The 22238-nt window shown below is 43.7% G+C and overlaps 1 long non-coding RNA gene across 1 annotated transcript in view; it reads left to right on the top strand.

Moving 5' to 3' along the window:
- The window catches only part of LOC134935303 (uncharacterized), a 114152-nt gene extending 92187 nt beyond the window's left edge, over positions 1–21965 (top strand). The window contains exon 3 of the long non-coding RNA XR_010180039.1: positions 21911–21965. This is a non-coding gene — a long non-coding RNA (uncharacterized LOC134935303). The remainder of the gene's footprint in view (positions 1–21910) is intronic.
- Positions 21966–22238: the final 273 nt, after the last annotated feature.

A 22238-nucleotide genomic window follows, 5' to 3' on the forward strand; every position in this document is an offset into this window, starting at 1 on the left:
AAATACGGGTCCGAGCCCGGCTCGGTTGTTCCCGCCTGACTCGGGATACCCGAACGAGGCAAAACGTCATCATCCCACTGTCGGATTCTCGCGAGATTCGAATTCCATATAAAGAGCTGCGCGTCGCCGCCATTTTCACTCGGGCATTGTAGAGGGTACAGAGAGGACATGGCTACATTCTCTCAGTGTCAGTTCTCAGTATTAGTGCTCAGTATCAGTGCTTATTGCTGCTCAGTAATACTAGTACAGTGTCTCTCTTGTGCTGCATCTTGCTGCTGTAGGGTGCTCTGGTAGTAGTGTCCTGTGACTGTGCATCGGTCATCATCATTCCAGTCACAGTGGTATCTGGGGGGTGACAATTCCAGAGTGCTTTTGTTCTGCTCAGTAATACTAGTACAGTGTCTTGTGCTGCATCTTGCTGCTGTAGGGTGCTGTGGTAGTAGTGTGCTGTGACTGTGCATCGGTCATCATCAATCCAGTCACAGTGGTATCTGGGGGGTGACAATTCCAGAGTGCTTTTGTGCTGCTCAGTAATACTAGTACAGTGTCTTGTGCTGCATCTTGCTGCTGTAGGGTGCTGTGGTAGTAGTGTGCTGTGACTGTGCATTGGTCATCATCATTCCAGTCACAGTGGTATCTGGCAGATATAACATGTGCAGAAAGAGTTAGATTTGGGTGGGTTATTTTGTTTCTGTGCAGGGTAAATACTGGCTGCTTTATTTTTACACTGCAAATTAGATTGCAGATTGAACACACCACACCCAAATTTAACTCTCTCTGCACATGTTAAATCTGCCTCCCCTGCAGTGCACATGGTTTTGCCCAACTGCTAACAAAATTCCTGCTGCGATCAACTTGGAATTACCCCCATTGTCTTGTGGTGCTCAGTAAAACTACATTACTAATTCTAGTACAGTGTCTTGTGCTAATCGTGCTGCTCAGTGTCAGTTCTCAGTAGTATCATCAGTGCTCCGTATCAGTGCTCAGTAATATCATCAGTGCTCAGTATCACTGCTCATTGTCTTGTGGTGCTCAGTAATACTGCATTACTAATACTAGTACAGTGTCTTGTGCTAATCGTGCTGCTCAGTATTAGTGCTCAGTAGTATCATCAGTGCTCAGTATCACTACTCATTGTCTTGTGGTGCTCAGTAATACTACATTACTAATACTAGTACAGTGTCTTGTGCTAATCGTGCTGCTCAGTATCAGTGCTCAGTAGTATCATTAGTGCTCAGTATCAGTGCTCATTGCCTTGTGGTGCTCAGTAATACTACATTACTAATACTAGTACAGTGTCTTGTGCTAATCGTGCTGCTCAGTGTCAGTTCTCAGTAGTATCATCAGTGCTCAGTATCAGTGCTCAGTAGTATCATCAGTGCTCAGTATCACTGCTCATTATCTTATGGTGCTCAGTAATACTACATTACTAATTCTAGTACAGTGTCTTGTGCTAATCGTGCTGCTCAGTATCAGTGCTCAGTAGTATCATCAGTGCTCAGTATCACTGCTCATTGTCTTGTGCTGCTCAGTAATACTACATTACTAATACTAGTGCAGTGTCTTGTGCTGCTCAGTGTCAGTTCTTCTTAGTAGTATCATCAGTGCTCAGTATCACTGCTCATTGTCTTGTGCTGCATCGTGGTGCTGAGTAATACTACATTACTAATACTAGTACAGTGTCTTGTGCTGCATCGTGCTGCTCAGTGTCTGCCATTTGATATAATTCCCGTGATACTGGCTTGTAATTCTAGTCATTTTGTCATTTTCTTCCAGTGATTTGGACCAATAAATACAGTAATACCATTGATTAGAACAAATAATTCCTGTGGTATTGAGGTGTTTGTGTTGCTTAGCTTAGCCATCCAGCGACCCCAGTGCACCTCTTTTTATCTTTTCTTTGCATCATGTGCTGTTTGGGGACTATTTTTTTAAAAGTGCCATCCTGTCTGGCACTTCCGTATATGTCCAGTGGTACTGCCATTTGATATAATTCCCGACATTAGTGCCATTTAATTCCAGTAATTTTGTCATTTTATTCCAGTGATTTGGACCAATAATACCATTGATTAGAACTAATAATTCCTGTGATGCTGGCTTTTAATTCTAGTGATTTTGTCATTTTCTTCCAGTGATTTGGACCAATAATTCCATTGATTATAACGAATAATTCCAGTGATATTGCCTTATAATTCACATGATACTGGAGTCTAATTCTAGATGGACCAGGTATTTGTGTTGCTTAGCTTAGCCATCCAGCGACCGCCATCCAGCGACCTTGGTGCACCTCTTTTTTTCTTTGCATCATGTACTGTTTGGGGACTATTTTTTTTAAGTGCCATCCTGTCTGACACTGCAGTGCCACTCCTAGATGGGCCAGGTGTTTATGGCGGCTACCTTGGTGCAAATTTTAGGACTAAAAATAATATTGTGAGGTGTGAGGTGTTCAGAATAGACTGGAAATGAGTGGAAATTATTGTTATTGAGGTTAATAATACTATAGGATCAAAATTACCCCCAAATTCTATGATTTTAGTTGTTTTTGTGTTTTTCCAAAAATCACCCGAATCCAAAACACATCCGAATCCAAAACCCGAAAGAGTGGTTTTGCCAAAACGCGTCCGAATCCAAAACACGACCGCGGACCCGAATCCAAAACCAAAACACAAAACACGAAAAATGCCCGCTGCACATCTCTAATTTATATGTCGTAAGTGGAAAAGTGGCATGAAGAGGAGGAACATATTCTCAACATAAAGTTGTCCTCAGTGGCAGCTAAAGGAGGACACACTAGGAGGAACATACAGTACAGGTGTGGCGGTGGGGCATTCTAATGAGACTACAGGTTCCATGCCATATCGCCACACCATTCACCACTGCTGGCAATCTTCAGTTAAGGGAAGAGAAGGTTTGTGGAGCACTCTGCCCCCTGGACACTGCAATGTAATACAGGGCACACTGCTCCTCCCACTAGTTATGTGTCTTGAGATATTGAGGGGTATGAAGAATGGAAGCAGTAGTCCGTCAAGGCAAGGACATATCCTAATGAGTATAGAGAGCCCTGAGGTGAGTAGCATTGGTTTAAACTGGGGACACTGTGTGGCATAATGTAAAATGGTGCACTGGGTGGGGAAATGCAAACGGAGAAATTTGTTGCATAATGTGAACTGAGGCACTGAGTGCCATGGGAACTAGGACATTGTTGCATAATGTGGACTGAGGCACTGAGTGGCATGGGAACTAGGACACTGTTGCATAATGTGGACTTAGGCACTGAGTGGCATGGGAACTAGAACACTGTTGCATAAAGTGGACTGAGGCACTAAGTGGCATGGGATCTAGGGCACTGTGTTGCATAATGTGAACTGAGGCACTAAGTGGCAAGGGAACTAGGACCATGTGTTGCATTCTGTGAACTGAGATACTGAGTGGCATGGGAACTAGGACACTGTTGCATAATGTGGACTGAAGCACTGAGTGGCATGGGAACTAGGGCACTCTGTTGAATAATGTGAACTGAGGCACTAAGTGGCATGGGAACTAGGACACTGTTGCATAATAGTGGCATGGGAACTAGAAACCTTTGTTGCATTCTGTGTACTGAGGCACTGAGTGGCATGAGAACTAGGACACTGTGTTGCATAATGTGGACTGGAGACACAGTGTGGTATAATTTGAATAGAGACACTGTGAATTAGGGCCATATGCCATATTGTGAACTAGGTCACTATAGTGTGATATAATCATGTAACCCGGGGCATTGTGTGGCATAATGTGAACTGGGACACTGGGTTAAATTTACTAAGATGGGAGTTCTATTTAAGATGGGATGTTGCCCATAGCAACCAATCAGATTCTACTTCTCATTTATCTAGCACCTTCTAGAAGATAATATCTGGAATCTGATTGTTTGCTATGGGCAACATCCCATCTTAAATAGAACTCCTATCTTAGTAAATTTACCCCACTGTGTTTTATAATGGGAACTGAGGGTATTGTGCTGCATACAGTAATATGAAAAAAGGGGCATTATATGGCATAATTTAAATTGGAGGCACTGTGGTATAATGTGATCATGGGCACTCTGGGGTATATTTACTTAAAGTCGATTTGGGTCAATGTTGATTGATATTTGGCCAATGTTGAGTTGAGTCTAAATCACACATTTACTAACACATTTATTTGCCATGCTTTTAAAAAAATGATGTCAAAAATCATCCGTTAGTAAATGTAGGATTTAGGGGTATATTTACTAAATATCGATCTGGGTCTATGTTTGTTCGATTTTGTATTTTAAGGTCTAAATCCCACATGTATTAATAGATGATTTTTTTTTTTTTTTTAAAGAATGTCAAAAAACAATTGTTAGTAAATGTGTGATTTGACAAAATTTATATAAAAATTGATCAACCTTCGAAACATTAGTAAATATACCCCCAATGTATCATAATATGAACTGGGGCACTGTGTCTCATAATGTAAAATGGTAGCAGTGTGTGGCATAATGTGAAATAGGAAGCCAACTGTTTGACATAAGGAGACATGGGGCACTGTTATAATTATAATACAATACATCCTTAAAAATCTGATGGTATGCATTGGTAATGTTAGCATCTTCTTCAGTGCCTGCTCTCAAGTTTGCATGCTGAAGGTACTACTGTACTCTCTTCATGGACTGGAGAGGCAATGAATTATGCAGTATCCTACATATTCAGTGTCGGACAGGGACATGAAGGGCCCACTGGAGAATGCAGTGGTATGGGCCCATGCTTAGGTGTGACCAGGCTGCAGTGAGTGTGTGGCCAGCGACCACAGAGATTTGGCTTTTACAGTGTTACAAGCCTCTAGCGGCACATCTGTGTTACTACACTCCAGCAGCTATTTTCCTGCATGTATTCCTGTGTTCAGCCTCAGCTGCTGTATAATTAGTAGTTTGCCTCTGTGTGTCTAGCTATCCAGCTGCATTGTATCTCCTCATCAGGAGGCTTGGTTTTCTGGCTGTTCTGATTGGGAGTGTCACCCTTTATATTCCCTTCTTGTTTCCTCTCCTGTGCTGGTTATAATTCCTGCTATGTGTGAGAACCTGTCAGTTCAGTGTGTTCCTGATCAGAACCAGTCCACCTAGAAATCAGGTTTTTGTGTGGACCTTTCACACAGATTATTACCTTTTGCTCTTTTATTGTTGACCATCTTGTGCATTGTTGCATTTATTTACATTAATACTCAGTCACTTATTCCACCCTGTGCATTGTTGCATTCACATACAGTTAATGTTTTAGTCACTGATTCCATCCTGTGCATTGTTGCACTTACATACACTCTGTTATAAACATCAGTTTGACAATTGGACAGTCAGTCTTGGTTGCATCTGGTGAGCACCTTACTCTTGCCCAGCCACCAATAGCTGCCTTGTCTATCCATAAGACATGGTGGCATCTGAGTACGGAGTGGACCTAATTCACAATGGAAAGACGGCTTCTAAAGGTGAAGCCTAGCTTAGCAGGAGGCTAATGGACTGCTGGGCAAGCGGAATGAGCGCCACTGGGTGCCACCTGGTAGCCCTTGTAACAGAGTAGGCTTTATAACATACAGAGTGCATAGTCCTGGCATGTTTATATATATATATATATATATATTAGAGATGAGCGCCTGAAATTTTTCGGGTTTTGTGTTTTGGTTTTGGGTTCGGTTCCGCGGCCGTGTTTTGGGTTCGAACGCGTTTTGGCAAAACCTCACCGAATTTTTTTGTCGGATTCGGGTGTGTTTTGGATTCGGGTGTTTTTTTCAAAAAACACTAAAAAACAGCTTAAATCATAGAATTTGGGGGTCATTTTGATCCCAAAGTATTATTAACCTCAAAAACCATAATTTACACTCATTTTCAGTCTATTCTGAATACCTCACACCTCACAATATTATTTTTAGTCCTAAAATTTGCACCGAGGTCGCTGTGTGAGTAAGATAAGCGACCCTAGTGGCCGACACAAACACCGGGCCCATCTAGGAGTGGCACTGCAGTGTCACGCAGGATGTCCCTTCCAAAAAACCCTCCCCAAACAGCACATGACGCAAAGAAAAAAAGAGGCGCAATGAGGTAGCTGTGTGAGTAAGATTAGCGACCCTAGTGGCCGACACAAACACCGGGCCCATCTAGGAGTGGCACTGCAGTGTCACGCAGGATGTCCCTTCCAAAAAACCCTCCCCAAACAGCACATGACGCAAAGAAAAAAAGAGGCGCAATGAGGTAGCTGTGTGAGTAAGATTAGCGACCCTAGTGGCCGACACAAACACCGGGCCCATCTAGGAGTGGCACTGCAGTGTCACGCAGGATGTCCCTTCCAAAAAACCCTCCCCAAACAGCACATGACGCAAAGAAAAAAAGAGGCGCAATGAGGTAGCTGACTGTGTGAGTAAGATTAGCGACCCTAGTGGCCGACACAAACACCGGGCCCATCTAGGAGTGGCACTGCAGTGTCACGCAGGATGTCCCTTCCAAAAAACCCTCCCCAATCAGCACATGATGCAAAGAAAAAGAAAAGAAAAAAGAGGTGCAAGATGGAATTGTCCTTGGGCCCTCCCACCCACCCTTATGTTGTATAAACAAAACAGGACATGCACACTTTAACCAACCCATCATTTCAGTGACAGGGTCTGCCACACGACTGTGACTGATATGACGGGTTGGTTTGGACCCCCCCCAAAAAAGAAGCAATTAATCTCTCCTTGCACAAACTGGCTCTACAGAGGCAAGATGTCCACCTCATCTTCACCCTCCGATATATCACCGTGTACATCCACCTCCTCACAGATTATCAATTCGTCCCCACTGGAATCCACCATCTCAGCTCCCTGTGTACTTTGTGGAGGCAATTGCTGCTGGTCAATGTCTCCGCGGAGGAATTGATTATAATTCATTTTAATGAACATCATCTTCTCCACATTTTCTGGATGTAACCTCGTACGCCGATTGCTGACAAGGTGAGCGGCGGCACTAAACACTCTTTCGGAGTACACACTTGTGGGAGGGCAACTTAGGTAGAATAAAGCCAGTTTGTGCAAGGGCCTCCAAATTGCCTCTTTTTCCTGCCAGTATAAGTACGGACTGTGTGACGTGCCTACTTGGATGCGGTCACTCATATAATCCTCCACCATTCTATCAATGTTGAGAGAATCATATGCAGTGACAGTAGACGACATGTCCGTAATCGTTGTCAGGTCCTTCAGTCCGGACCAGATGTCAGCATCAGCAGTCGCTCCAGACTGCCCTGCATCACCGCCAGCGGGTGGGCTCGGAATTCTGAGCCTTTTCCTCGCACCCCCAGTTGCGGGAGAATGTGAAGGAGGAGATGTTGACAGGTCGCGTTCCGCTTGACTTGACAATTTTGTCACCAGCAGGTCTTTCAACCCCAGCAGACCTGTGTCTGCCGGAAAGAGAGATCCAAGGTAGGCTTTAAATCTAGGATCGAGCACGGTGGCCAAAATGTAGTGCTCTGATTTCAACAGATTGACCACCCGTGAATCCTTGTTAAGCGAATTAAGGGCTGCATCCACAAGTCCCACATGCCTAGCGGAATCGCTCCCTTTTAGCTCCTTCTTCAATGCCTCCAGCTTCTTCTGCAAAAGCCTGATGAGGGGAATGACCTGACTCAGGCTGGCAGTGTCTGAACTGACTTCACGTGTGGCAAGTTCAAAGGGCATCAGAACCTTGCACAACGTTGAAATCATTCTCCACTGCACTTGAGACAGGTGCATTCCACCTACTATATAGTGCTCAATTGTATAGGCTTGAATGGCCTTTTGCTGCTCCTCCAACCTCTGAAGCATATAGAGGGTTGAATTCCACCTCGTTACCACTTCTTGCTTCAGATGATGGCAGGGCAGGTTCAGTAGTTTTTGGTGGTGCTCCAGTCTTCTGTACGTGGTGCCTGTACGCCGAAAGTGTCCCGCAATTTTTCTGGCCACCGACAGCATCTCTTGCACGCCCCTGTCGTTTTTTAAAAAATTCTGCACCACCAAATTCAAGGTATGTGCAAAACATGGGACGTGCTGGAATTTGCCCATATTTAATGCACACACAATATTGCTGGCGTTGTCCGATGCCACAAATCCACAGGAGAGTCCAATTGGGGTAAGCCATTCCGCGATGATCTTCCTCAGTTGCCGTAAGAGGTTTTCAGCTGTGTGCGTATTCTGGAAAGCGGTGATACAAAGCGTAGCCTGCCTAGGAAAGAGTTGGCGTTTGCGAGATGCTGCTACTGGTGCCGCCGCTGCTGTTCTTGCGGCGGGAGTCCATACATCTACCCAGTGGGCTGTCACAGTCATATAGTCCTGACCCTGCCCTGCTCCACTTGTCCACATGTCCGTGGTTAAGTGGACATTGGGTACAACTGCATTTTTTAGGACACTGGTGAGTCTTTTTCTGACGTCCGTGTACATTCTCGGTATCGCCTGCCTAGAGAAGTGGAACCTAGATGGTATTTGGTAACGGGGGCACACTGCCTCAATAAATTGTCTAGTTCCCTGTGAACTAACGGCGGATACCGGACGCACGTCTAACACCAACATAGTTGTCAAGGACTCAGTTATCCGCTTTGCAGTAGGATGACTGCTGTGATATTTCATCTTCCTCGCAAAGGACTGTTGAACAGTCAATTGCTTACTGGAAGTAGTACAAGTGGGCTTACGACTTCCCCTCTGGGATGACCATCGACTCCCAGCGGCAACAACAGCAGCGCCAGCAGCAGTAGGCGTTACACGCAAGGATGCATCGGAGGAATCCCAGGCAGGAGAGGACTCGTCAGAATTGCCAGTGACATGGCCTGCAGGACTATTGGCATTCCTGGGGAAGGAGGAAATTGACACTGAGGGAGTTGGTGGGGTGGTTTGCGTGAGCTTGGTTACAAGAGGAAGGGATTTACTGGTCAGTGGACTGCTTCCGCTGTCACCCAAAGTTTTTGAACTTGTCACTGACTTATTATGAATGCGCTGCAGGTGACGTATAAGGGAGGATGTTCCGAGGTGGTTAACGTCCTTACCCCTACTTATTACAGCTTGACAAAGGGAACACACGGCTTGACACCTGTTGTCCGCATTTCTGGTGAAATACCTCCACACCGAAGAGCTGATTTTTTGGGTATTTTCACCTGGCATGTCAACGGCCATATTCCTCCCACGGACAACAGGTGTCTCCCCGGGTGCCTGACTTAAACAAACCACCTCACCATCAGAATCCTCCTGGTCAATTTCCTCCCCAGCGCCAGCAACACCCATATCCTCCTCATCCTGGTGTACTTCAACACTGACATCTTCAATCTGACTATCAGGAACTGGACTGCGGGTGCTCCTTCCAGCACTTGCAGGGGGCGTGCAAATGGTGGAAGGCGCATGCTCTTCACGTCCAGTGTTGGGAAGGTCAGGCATCGCAACCGACACAATTGGACTCTCCTTGTGGATTTGGGATTTCGAAGAATGCACAGTTCTTTGCTGTGCTGCTTTTGCCAGCTTGAGTCTTTTCATTTTTCTAGCGAGAGGCTGAGTGCTTCCATCCTCATGTGAAGCTGAACCACTAGCCATGAACATAGGCAAGGGCCTCAGCCGTTCCTTGCCACTCCGTGTGGTAAATGGCATATTGGCAAGTTTACGCTTCTCCTCCGACAATTTTATTTTAGGTTTTGGAGTCCTTTTTTTACTGATATTTGGTGTTTTGGATTTGACATGCTCTGTACTATGACATTGGGCATCGGCCTTGGCAGACGACGTTGCTGGCATTTCATCGTCTCGGCCATGACTAGTGGCAGCAGCTTCAGCACGAGGTGGAAGTGGATCTTGATCTTTCCCTAATTTTGGAACCTCAACATTTTTGTTCTCCATATTTTAATAGGCACAACTAAAAGGCACCTCAGGTAAACAATGGAGATGGATGGATTGGATACTAGTATACAATTATGGACGGGCTGCCGAGTGCCGACACAGAGGTAGCCACAGCCGTGAACTACCGCACTGTACTGTGTCTGCTGCTAATATATAGACTGGTTGATAAAGAGATATTATACTCGTAACTAGTATGTATGTATAAAGAAAGAAAAAAAAACCACGGTTAGGTGGTATATACAATTATGGACGGGCTGCCGAGTGCCGACACAGAGGTAGCCACAGCCGTGAACTACCGCACTGTACTGTGTCTGCTGCTAATATATAGACTGGTTGATAAAGAGATAGTATACTCGTAACTAGTATGTATGTATAAAGAAAGAAAAAAAAACCACGGTTAGGTGGTATATACAATTATGGACGGGCTGCCGAGTGCCGACACAGAGGTAGCCACAGCCGTGAACTACCGCACTGTACTGTGTCTGCTGCTAATATATAGACTGGTTGATAAAGAGATAGTATACTCGTAACTAGTATGTATGTATAAAGAAAGAAAAAAAAACCACGGTTAGGTGGTATATACAATTATGGACGGGCTGCCGAGTGCCGACACAGAGGTAGCCACAGCCGTGAACTACCGCACTGTACTGTGTCTGCTGCTAATATAGACTGGTTGATAAAGAGATAGTATACTACTAATATTATATATACTGGTGGTCAGGTCACTGGTCACTAGTCACACTGGCAGTGGCACTCCTGCAGCAAAAGTGTGCACTGTTTAATTTTAATATAATATTATGTACTCCTGGCTCCTGTTATAACCTATAACTGGCACTGCAGTAGTGCTCCCCAGTCTCCCCCACAATTATAAGCTGTGTGAGCTGAGCAGTCAGACAGATATATAATATATATAGATGATGCAGCACACTGGCCTGAGCCTGAGCAGTGCACACAGATATGGTATGTGACTGACTGAGTCACTGTGTGTATCGCTTTTTTCAGGCAGAGAACGGATATATTAAATAAACTGCACTGTGTGTCTGGTGGTCACTCACTATATAATATATTATGTACTCCTGGCTCCTGCTATAACCTATAACTGGCACTGCAGTAGTGCTCCCCAGTCTCCCCCACAATTATAAGCTGTGTGAGCTGAGCAGTCAGACAGATATATATAATATTATATATAGATAATAGATGATGCAGCACACTGGCCTGAGCCTGAGCAGTGCACACAGATATGGTATGTGACTGAGTCACTGTGTGCTGTGTATCGCTTTTTTCAGGCAGAGAACGGATTATAAATAAAACTGGTGGTCACTGGTCACTATCCGCAAAACTCTGCACTGTACTGAGTACTCCTAATGCTCCCCAAAATTAGTAAATCAAGTGTCTCTCTAATCTATTCTAAACGGAGAGGACGCCAGCCACGTCCTCTCCCTATCAATCTCAATGCACGTGTGAAAATGGCGGCGACGCGCGGCTCCTTATATAGAATCCGAGTCTCGCGATAGAATCCGAGCCTCGCGAGAATCCGACAGCGTCATGATGACGTTCGGGCGCGCTCGGGTTAACCGAGCAAGGCGGGAAGATCCGAGTCGCTCGGACCCGTGAAAAAAAACATGAAGTTCTGGCGGGTTCGGATTCAGAGAAACCGAACCCGCTCATCTCTAATATATATATATATATATATATATATATATATATATATATATACACTGCTAGTGTATGCATAAAAAAGTACCACATTAATAACAGCAATGTACTGTAGAAAATACACAATAGCCCTGTTCAGCACAACATAACATACTGTATGTATAATGTATAAAGTGAGTCTGGAACCTGATCCCTAAGGTAGGGGGGAGGGTGTGGGCACAGGCAGTGGGGCCCACCGGGGGGGTTCTCCTGTTCCCCTGTGGGCCAGTCCAACCCTATACATATTAGGGACCTGAAGAGGGCACTTTCAGGAATGATGAGACAGGCAGGTTCTAAACAGCCCTTGAAGTGGTTAGAATCTATCTCATATGATTAGATGGGACTGAAAGGTTCCTACTTTTAGAGTTCAATGCTGTTTTGGGTGTAATTTCAGTACTGTTTAGTATAGGGGATAGGGATGGGCAATAAGCGGACCTCCAGCCCCTGGCCTAACAGCAAATATATGTTAGGGCATTTTGGAATGTATAGTTCTACAGTAGCTGGAGGGCCGCTTATTGCCCACCCCTGGTTTAGTGGAACTGTCCAGCGATTTAAAGATAGTGTAAATTGCTGATCGGAAGTTCTGTACTGTCACATCATTGCACTGTCAATGTTTTTAATACTTTCCCACTAATGTGCAGATTTTATTTTGATTGATGTAATTATGTGAAGTTATATGATGTAAGTTATTTGTGTTTATACTCTAGCTCTCTTTTGTGATTACATTCAAAATTTTAATGCGATTTTGTTTGTAGAATAACATTTATTACCATAAAATAAGCCAGAATTCAATTTATCACTATTTAAATCTTATAATTATACATGCTATTTAGGTTTTTTTTAATTGATTATCTTAAAGTTTGATACATTGCATAAAATAGTTTGTGTTTTAAATATGATACTGTCATGCTACCGTGTGACATAGCCACGCCTTCATGACGGTGTCTGTTTTTATCCTTTGCTTCGCCTCCGTCACATCAAAACCTGATAATGCTACTGGAGCAGAAACAGATGTTTGATTTTTAATTCAGATTTGTTTCTGTAGCATTTGTTTGATACAGTACATGTATATTTTGGTTTGTTTTGTTTTTGTGAGCAGCCTTGTTTAAATCCAAATGTAACTCTTTTTCACACTTTGGTGTCGATTTTTTTGCTGTGTTAACCCATACTTGCCTACATTGTGATTCTCCTCTCCGGGAGAAGCCCAGAGAGGAGACGCTGCAGGAGTCTTCAGGGGGCGGGGGCGGACGGTGACATCACCAAGCACCGCCCCCATATCGGAAAATGCCGCGATTCGCGTGTCCGCGGGAAGGGGGCGGGGCTAAAATGACGCGATTTGCGTCATTTTAACCCCTTCCCCACCCGACGGACCTGCAAATACAGGAGATTATCTCTCCATCCTGCTGGCATCACTAGGATGCGAGCAGGATGCGGGAGACCTGCCCACTCTTCCGGGGGTGCGGGGGGCTACCCCAAAAAACGGGAGCCTCCCGCAGCTTCCCGGAGAGTAGGTAAGTATGTGTTAACCCCTTTTGAAAATTTATGGGCTTAAAGTGGTTATCAATGGTGAGTAAAGAGGAGGCATGCAAACAGCAGAGCTTTGACATAAAGCTTCTTGCACATTACAAGAAGGATACAGCATTAAAGATGATTTGTATCCTTTCATATGTACTGTAAGAAGAATAAGGGTTTTGGAGAAAGATCTGGTTTAAACATATAAGCCAAAAACCATGCGGTTAGGTGGAATTTCCCACACAGTCTCAGTGTCAGTGGTTCAATGCTGATGCTTTAATTTATCACTTTGTAATCTTATACTATTAAAGCATATATACAAAATGATGCAATAAAAAAGAGTAATATGCTTTCTTAGTGGCAGTAAGTGCAGTATATAGTGTTGTACCCTGAATATTAATAAGTACTTAAGAGTGAAGCATTAGCTAAAAGCCTTTTGTTCTAGAAGCAGAACTGCCAGTTCCACAACGGTGAAGCACATTGATTTCATAAATGCAAAGACCATTTTTGCTTCTAGCAAACAGTCACAAACCCACCCATAGTACTATTCATTTGATGCCCAGTGACATAGGAGGTAATTCAGAGTTGATTGCAGCAGCAAATTTGTAAGCAGTTGGAAAAAACCATGGGGGTAATTCAGAGTTAGCACATCTATGATCATTTACTCTGACATGCGGGGGGACACCCAGCCAGGGCTAGTCCGCCCCGCATGTCAGGCCCCCCCCCGCACAAGTACAAAAGCATCATACAGCGGCAATGCTTTTGCACTTGACAAGTAGCTCCCTACCTGTGCAGCCCCTACGCGCTGGCAGGAAGCTACTTGTCGCATACCAGGTCGCAGCGGCTGTGTGTGATATCACGCAGCCGCGGCGGTCTGCCCCCTGCATGGTCTGAGCACACCTGCGTTGCCTGGACCACGCCCCCAAAACGTCGGCCCAACACCGCCGGATAATGAACGCCTCTGCCTGTCATTCAGACAGAGGCGATCGCTGGGCTGAGATGCCGATCGCATCTTTGGCAGGCGCATGCGCAGTTCAGACCTAATCGGCCGCAGTGCGAAAACGCACAGCAGCGATCATGTCTGAATTAGCCCCAATGTGCACTACAGGTGGGGCAGATTAACATTTGCAGAGAGAGTTAGATTTGGGTGGGTTATTTTGTTTCTGTGCAGGGTAAATACTGGCTGCTTTATTTTTACACTGCAATTTAGATTTCAGTTTGAACACACCCAACCCAAATCTAACTCTCTCTGCACATGTTATATCTGTCCCCCCTGCAGTGCACATGGTTTTGCTCAACTGCTAACAAATTTGCTGCTGCGATCAACTCTGAATTACCCCCAATGACCTGTATTTATCACACTGTTTTTGCCCTACATATACATAGGTGTTTCTATAATGGGTGCAGTGTGTATACTTACTGTACCCTTCCAGAGTCCCGCAGTGGTGGCCCTGGAGTGCAGGCACAAATCACTTGATAAAAAACCACCGCGGCCATTTCCCACTGATTTGCGCATAAGCACTGGAGATGTCCACTGGGAACAAGGAGCAGACGCCATGTTACAGGAGACCTGCACATGTGCAGACTACTAGATGCCAGAGAGGAGGAGGCCCTGCAATGAAGGCTCCTCTCTTAAAACACCCCTGTACATGTATGATTCTTTTGACAATATGTGCCTACATCATAACCTGTAATCACGAGTAGTGATTCCTGTGAATGAGCATCGAGCTACCGGAACCGGAAGTGACGTTGGATGCGCGCACACAAGGAAGGAGCAGCAAAGTGCTAGAGCCGTGAGTCGGGGGGGCCAACAGCCGGCAGCAAGGGGAAGCCAGCAGCCGGGGAGAGCCAGCAGCCAGGAGGAAGCAGCGGCCGAAGGGAGCTAGCAGCCACTGGGGAAGGGATCTTACAGCCGGGGAGAACAACTTCTGTGCACAGATCAGTGGAGCAGGGAGCAGATAAGTATTAACTTCCCCTATTAGCTTTTCCCACTGTGTTGTATAACTGATTGTCTTCCTTTGTCCATTACTGCATTTTATTGTTGATTCTCTGTATTTGTACTAAATTTATCTTTATCCTATCCATGTATTTATATATATATATTTATTTATTTGTATTTATTTATTTATTTGTTGTCCCTTATTCCTTTATTTTATTTATTTATTTATTTATTGTCCCTTATTGTTCCTTATATATTCCTTATATATTGATTGTCCCCCTCTTTTTGATTTTCTTAAGGTAACAGGGAGTTAGCACTAATTAAAAAATGGGGGTGGCCGAGATTGGGAATCTCACTCAGTGCGTGTCGTGCATGATGTATGCACACCTGGCACAACAGTCCGAGTGTGGGTACATCTGTGTAAGATGTGAGTGTACGGCCGCCGTGGAAGCCCAGGTAACTGATCTAGAGAGGACCGTTACGCGACTGAGGAGCATTCACAATTTTGAGCAAAGTTTAGATAGAATGGTGAAGGAGTTGCAGGGGGGAACACTGGTAGACGAGGATGATCAGGTAGACAGCTGGGTCACGGTTAGAAGGAAGAAGAAGAGGGGGAGGGGAAGACAGGACATCTCCGATCTGCCAAACCCCAATAAATTCACCAGATTGGATGAAGATTCTGGGGCTAGCAGTGAGGAAATGACAGAACCGGAGGAGACGGTTCCCTCTAGCAACCAGAGGAGCGGTCCCCCTGGTACAGATGGGAAAAAAGTTAGGGAGGTACTTAGTCAAATTGTGGTGGTAGGGGATTCTATTATCAGGAGGACAGACAGGGCAATCTGCTACCGAGACCGTGATCACTGTACATTCTGTTGTCTTCCGGGTGCTCTGGCACGGCACATCGTGGACTGGGTACACAGATTGTTGGGAGGGGCTGGTAAAGACCCGGCGGTCTTGGTGCATGTTGGCACCAATGAAAAAGTTAGTGGAAGGTGGGATGTCCTTAAGAAAGACTATAGGGAATTAGGCAAGAAACTTAAGGCAAGGACATCTAGGGTAATATTTTCCGAAATATTACCAGTGCCACGTGCTAGCCCAGGGAGGCAGAGGGAGATCAGGGAGGTAAATGTGTGGCTTAGAGACTGGTGTAGGAAGGAGGGGTTTGTGTTCTTGGAACACTGGGTGGACTTCTCAGTCAGGCGCCATCTTTTTTGTTTCAATGAATTGCCCCTGAATGAGGAGCGGGCTACGGTGCTGGGGGGCAGGATGGTTAGAAGGTTGGAGGAGTTAATAAACTAGGAGTTTGGGGGGAGGGTTTACCTAGAAACTGCGGGTTAATCAGGGAGAACAGTAAAGATGGGGGTAGTGAACAATTTAGGGGTGGAGAAGGGGGGAGCGTAAGATGAGACAGCAAGGGTATTTGCATGGGTATTGACACCAGAAATACTGGCACAGGTATTGCCCAAAGATATTCCCAGTTTATTACCTAATGACGAATATGGCTCAGCAATACGGTATATAGGAAATAATGTGCATAGCATGAGGGAGGATACTAACATCAGGGGGGGTTAGAAAGTCTTAATAGGTCAAATAGTGATAGTAGTGAAGAAGGCTGTATTAAACATGATGGGGTGGAAAGGGAGGGAGGAGAATAACAGTCGGTAAGGGTAATTCTAGAAGGGCACTTGTAAATGTAGAAAAGATACCACTAAAACAAACGGGTATGGGAAATGTTAAGCTAAGATGTATGCTTGCGAATGCAAGAAGCCTATCGGGTAAAATGGGGGAATTGGAATGGCTTGTATCAAAGTCTCAGTATGATATTATAGGTATTACGGAAACATGATGGGACGACTCTCATGACTGCGTTGCAAATTTGGAGGGATATTCTCTTTTCAGGAGGGACATGGCTACCAAAAGGGGAGGAGGGGTATGTGTCTTTGTTAAACCATCTCTAAAACCAAACTTAATAGAGGGTATTTTCGAGGGGGCAGGGGATAACGTGGAGTCGCTATAAGTTGAGATCACAAGTGGGGGCACAGAGGCAAAAAAACTAGTCATTGGCACGTGCTACAAGCAACCGCATATTAGTGTACACGACGAGGAACAACTCTTACACCAAATTGAAAAAGCTGCGGGAATGGGGGACATCCTAGTGTTAGGGGATTTTAACTATCCTGATATAAATTGGAGTAGTGATTCATGTGTAAAAACTAGGAGCAGCAGGTTCTTAAATACATTAAAGGATCAATACTTGGCTCAATTAGTCGAGGACACAACTAGAGGTAAAACTATTCTGAACCTAGTTATTACCAATAATGTGGACATTATATCAAACACTAAAGTTGGGGAGACCTTGGGAAACAGTGACCACTGTATGATCACACTCGACATCAGTTTCAAGAAACATAGCTATAAGGGAACAACAAACATTTAACTTTAGAAAAGCTAATTTCAATATGCTGAGACAGACACTAAACGACATTGATTGGGAACTTTTGTTTTATGGTAAAGACACAATGGAAATGTGGGATCCTTTAAAAGGGTTGCTCGATAGCAATATTCACAAATTCATTCCCATGAGCAGTAAACGCAGGAGTACTAAAAACAAACCAATGTGGCTTAATGAGGTCAAAGAAGCAATGGCTAAAAAGAGGCATGCTTTCAAAACATTTAAATCTAATGGAGGGGAGGAGTTATTCCTGCATTACAAGGAATGCATTAAAAAATGCAAAAAAGTAATAAGGGCAACAAAAATTGTAAATGAAAAGCAAATCGCTATAGAGAGTAAAAGCAATCCTAACCACGTTTTATATATACATAAACAGTAAAAGGTTAAAGAAGGAGAATGTGGGCCCATTAAAAGATGAATTGGGAGCTTTGATAAACTTTGATAAAATAAAAGCGGAAATACTGAACAATTTTTTCCCCTCAGTATACAATTCACCAGGGAGGATCAGTCGGAGAAAGTAGTGCATAAATATAATGAAGGTAATGACTCTTGGCTGGATACTTGTTTAAATGAGGAAGTTGTCCTGGAGAGACTAGGCAAAATAAAGATGAATAAATCACCAGGCCCAGATGGTTTTCATCCGAGTATTATTATGGAGCTTAGGTCACAGCTAGCAAAACCCTATACTTGATTTTCCATGGTTCAATCATATCAGGCAAGGTACCTAAGGATTGGTGCATAGCGGAGGTAGTGCCTTTATTTAAAAAGAGAACTAAAAATAATCCTGGTAACTATAGACCAGTTAGCTTAACCTCTATAGTGGGCAAAATATTTGAAGGTATCTTGAGGGATAGCATAGAGGATTATCTGCAGGCTAATAAGATTATTAGCAAAAGTCAGCATGGGTTTGTAAGGGACAGATCATGGACAACTAACTAACTTAATTAGCTTCTACGAGGACGTGAGCGAGAATCTTGATCAGGGAAAAGCAGTGGATGTGGTGTATTTAGATTTGCAAAAGCCTTCGATACAGTGCCTCACAGGAGACTGATCATCAAATTGAGGGAACTTGGTCTAGGACAGTGATGGCTAACCTTGACACTCCAGCTGTTGTTGAACTACATATCCCAGCATGCCCTGCTACAGTTTTGTTATTTGGCCATGCTAAACCTGAAGCAGGGCATGCTGGGATGTGTAGTTCAACAACAGCTGGAGTGTCAAGTTTAGCCATCACTGGTCTAGGATATACTATTTGTACATGGATAGTTAATTGGCTGGATAACAGAGTACAACGAGTAGTGGTCAACGCAATGTTCTCCAGCTGGGCACCAGCAGTCAGCGGAATACCACAAGGGTCCGTACTTGGCCCACTACTGTTCAATATATTTATCAATGATCTAGGAATAGGCCTGGAAAGCACAGTGTCAATCTTTGCGGATGATACTAAGCTGTGTAAGGTAATTAATTCAGATAGCGATGTGGAGTCTCTACAAAATGACTTATTTAAACTTGAAGCATGGGCATCTAAATGGGGAATGAGGTTCAATATAGAAAAATGCATTTTGGGACAAAATACACACATGCATCGTACACTCCAAATGGGGAAATTATAGGGGTAACTGTGGTGGAAAAAGATTTGGGGGTGCTCATAGATAATAGGCTTAATAACAGTACACAATGTCAAAATGCTGCAAAAAAGGCAAGTAAAGTGCTCACATGCATAAAATGAGGCATTGAGACAAGGGACGAGGATGTAATCCTGCCACTGTACAAATCATTGGTAGGTCCGCACCTGGAATATTGTGTTTAATTTTGGGCACCATATTATAAAAAAGATATCCGGGAACTTGAAAGGGTTCAAAGGCGGGCTTCTAATTTGATTAAAGGGCTAGAGACACTGGAGAAGGCTTGCTAAGTTAAATATGTATACACTAGAAAAGCGGCGACTAAGAGGTGACATTATTAATATCTTCAAATATGTGAAGAGTCAGCACAAGGAGCTAGCAGTGGATTTGCTTATTAAAAGAACTCTGTATAGGACACGTGGGCACTCGCTAAGGCTAGAGGAGAGAAAATTCCATACACAACGTAGGAAAGGGTTCTTCACGGTAAGGACAATAAAAATGTGGAACTCCCTGCCGGAGAAGATAGTAATGGCAGACTCTGTAAATGAATTTAAAAACCGATTAGACAAATTTCTAACTTTAAAGGGTATCCAGGGTTATAGCATTTAACATAGTGACATTAATCTGGCAGTGGTAAGAATCATTGTTGTCAATTGGTACTAAGCCATTACATCCGCAGGTACATTATAATATGAACAGCTGATCACAAAATACAGGTTGAACCCAATGGGCATTTTGCCTCTTTTCAACCTCACTAACTATGTAACTATGTAAGTACCAGCTATAGTTCCTTCAATCTTACTCATATGATGTTTCCTCTGTCTGGGTCCAGTTGAGAATTTTGCTAACCGCTTGCTGTGAGGATAACACCACTCGAGACACCATGTATGGTTTTAGTAATTATCAAAGACTACAACTTGTCTCTGTGCATGAACACCTTTTATTATCTATATTACACCAGTACTTCTTTATAATCTATAATACAGTGATAACTGACATGCAAATGTCTTACCCCAAACTATAGATACAGACTACAATAGATGAAAAAAATATAATGTAAATGAGCTACATCCAAATATATATACAGTAGCTGTAAGTGCCTTGTGTCTGAATTAAACTAGTGAGTTGGATTTCCCGTTCTCAGACCGTTTCAGAAGTGATATCCATTACAGCCTCAATTTCATTTTACAACAAGGTTAAGGGATTAAGGGGTATATTTATTAAGCTAATAAAAACATTTCTCCTGTGTTTTCACTGGAGAAAAGCCTTTTTCAACTTTTCTTAATTTATCAATAAAGAGACTTCTCTGATGACAATTTAGCGTGGCTTGCCCATGTCCATATAGATCTCTATGGGGACTGGGCAATTCATCTTGAGATGGTGTCACCTGGCAATGGGGACCCTCTTCATCTCTACTGGGTAAAAACATGAAATATCACATTTTGCTGCCCGCACTAGGAGATACAGCTTTTTGATTAGTGCCTAGTATTAATAGACACCTAATTAACTATTCCACAATTTCCCACCTTGCCATTACAGTCCAGGTGTTAAGGATATCCATGTTTCAGCACAGGTGACTTAATTAGTACTTCAATCAATGTGATTTAACCATCTGGACTCATGAATGAATATCCTTTAAACCTGGACTGTAATGGCGGTGTTTGGGAAACTCTGAACTACTGCAAAGTGTTAGGAAGTATTTCTTAGTGCTTGTACACTGATCAATTCTGAATGGCCATCCCTGTTCTATGAAAACAGGGCCTGACTGGCTGAAGCAGAGCCGGCCCTAGGCATAGGCAAACTAGGCAAATGCCTGGGACATTTGGAATGCCTAGGAGCACAAGCAGATTCTGCTGATTAAAATTATACGTGGCATGCCTATATTCTGTGTGTGACTGCGGCTGTATCTTCATGCGAAATGCTACATTACAGTGTATTCCTGGAAATCACTGTAAAGTAGCATTTCGTATACAGATACAGCCACAGTCGCACACAGAATATAGGCAGAAGCTACTTGTGCATCCTAGTCAAATAGGAATGAAAATAAGAGATGTGCGGGTTCGGATTTAACGCCAGAATTAACGCCAGTTCGGTTTAATCCGGATTTTTTCTATTGGCTATCCAAAACACGTGACATCCGTGAGCCAATAAGATGCCGTTTTGAGAACCGAGTAAATCCGAGTAAAACCGAGTAAAACCGAACCCGCTCATCTCTAGAAAATAAGATGCATTTTCTGCTAAAAAGCTGCCCAAGGTTAGCAGAACTGGACAGGAGCTGCATGGCATATTGTGGCAAGATGTATAAGGACACATCTGTATCCAAGTAGAGGCAGAGGTCACAGTGTTAGCGGCCGTGTGAGTGCTGTGTGTTGGTAGGTTCGTTGTGCAATAGTGTTCGGCATATGTGTAAGGGGCATTATGTGTGTCATGTATAAATGCATTAATAATGTGCAACATATGTGTAAGGGGCATTATGTGTGTCATTATGTGTATAAGGGCATTAATAAAGGTTGGCATAATGTATAAGGTAAATTGTAATAGAGATCTGCTGCACCCCTGAGAGCTGCGGTGGAGATGTCTATAGGAAGTCACTCAACAACCATAGGAATATAGACAAGAAAATATAAACATCACCTCTGAGCTCATCAAATCTGTAAAGTGAGTGTGCATAATAAGACAAATGAGACCAATGAGTTTAACTAATATAAAGTCCAAAGTCATTTAAATGGAAAGTTGTGTAATGATAGCAAGTCTGTTCTGATGCAATTTCTCCTTTTCTTAAATCCTTTTCTATCGGTGATGAAACATAACGGAAAGTGATGGGATGCGTACCATACTCACATTACAACGTGACGTTATCCTCACATAAAGGTATCTTTTGTTTCCGTGTCCCGTGGTCCTTGATGTTTCTTTTCTTCTCCAGACGAAAGATGGTAAACTCGTCTCCTCAGGGATAAAAGAGGGAGGAGGGGGAACAAGAGGACGACCAATAGTGTAGTATGTCTTTATCCCAAATGTATATTTGGGATGAGAGAGACAGTGAAAGGTAGAGATATGGAAGATGCACCGGGGGAGATGTACTGTATCAAATCTTCCAGGGAGAAAAAGTGAAGAAGGTGCTCATTTCAACCAATCAGCCATAGCC

The sequence above is a fragment of the Pseudophryne corroboree genome, chromosome 6 (genome assembly GCF_028390025.1).
Source record: "Pseudophryne corroboree isolate aPseCor3 chromosome 6, aPseCor3.hap2, whole genome shotgun sequence".
Classification (NCBI taxonomy): Eukaryota; Metazoa; Chordata; class Amphibia; order Anura; family Myobatrachidae; genus Pseudophryne; species Pseudophryne corroboree.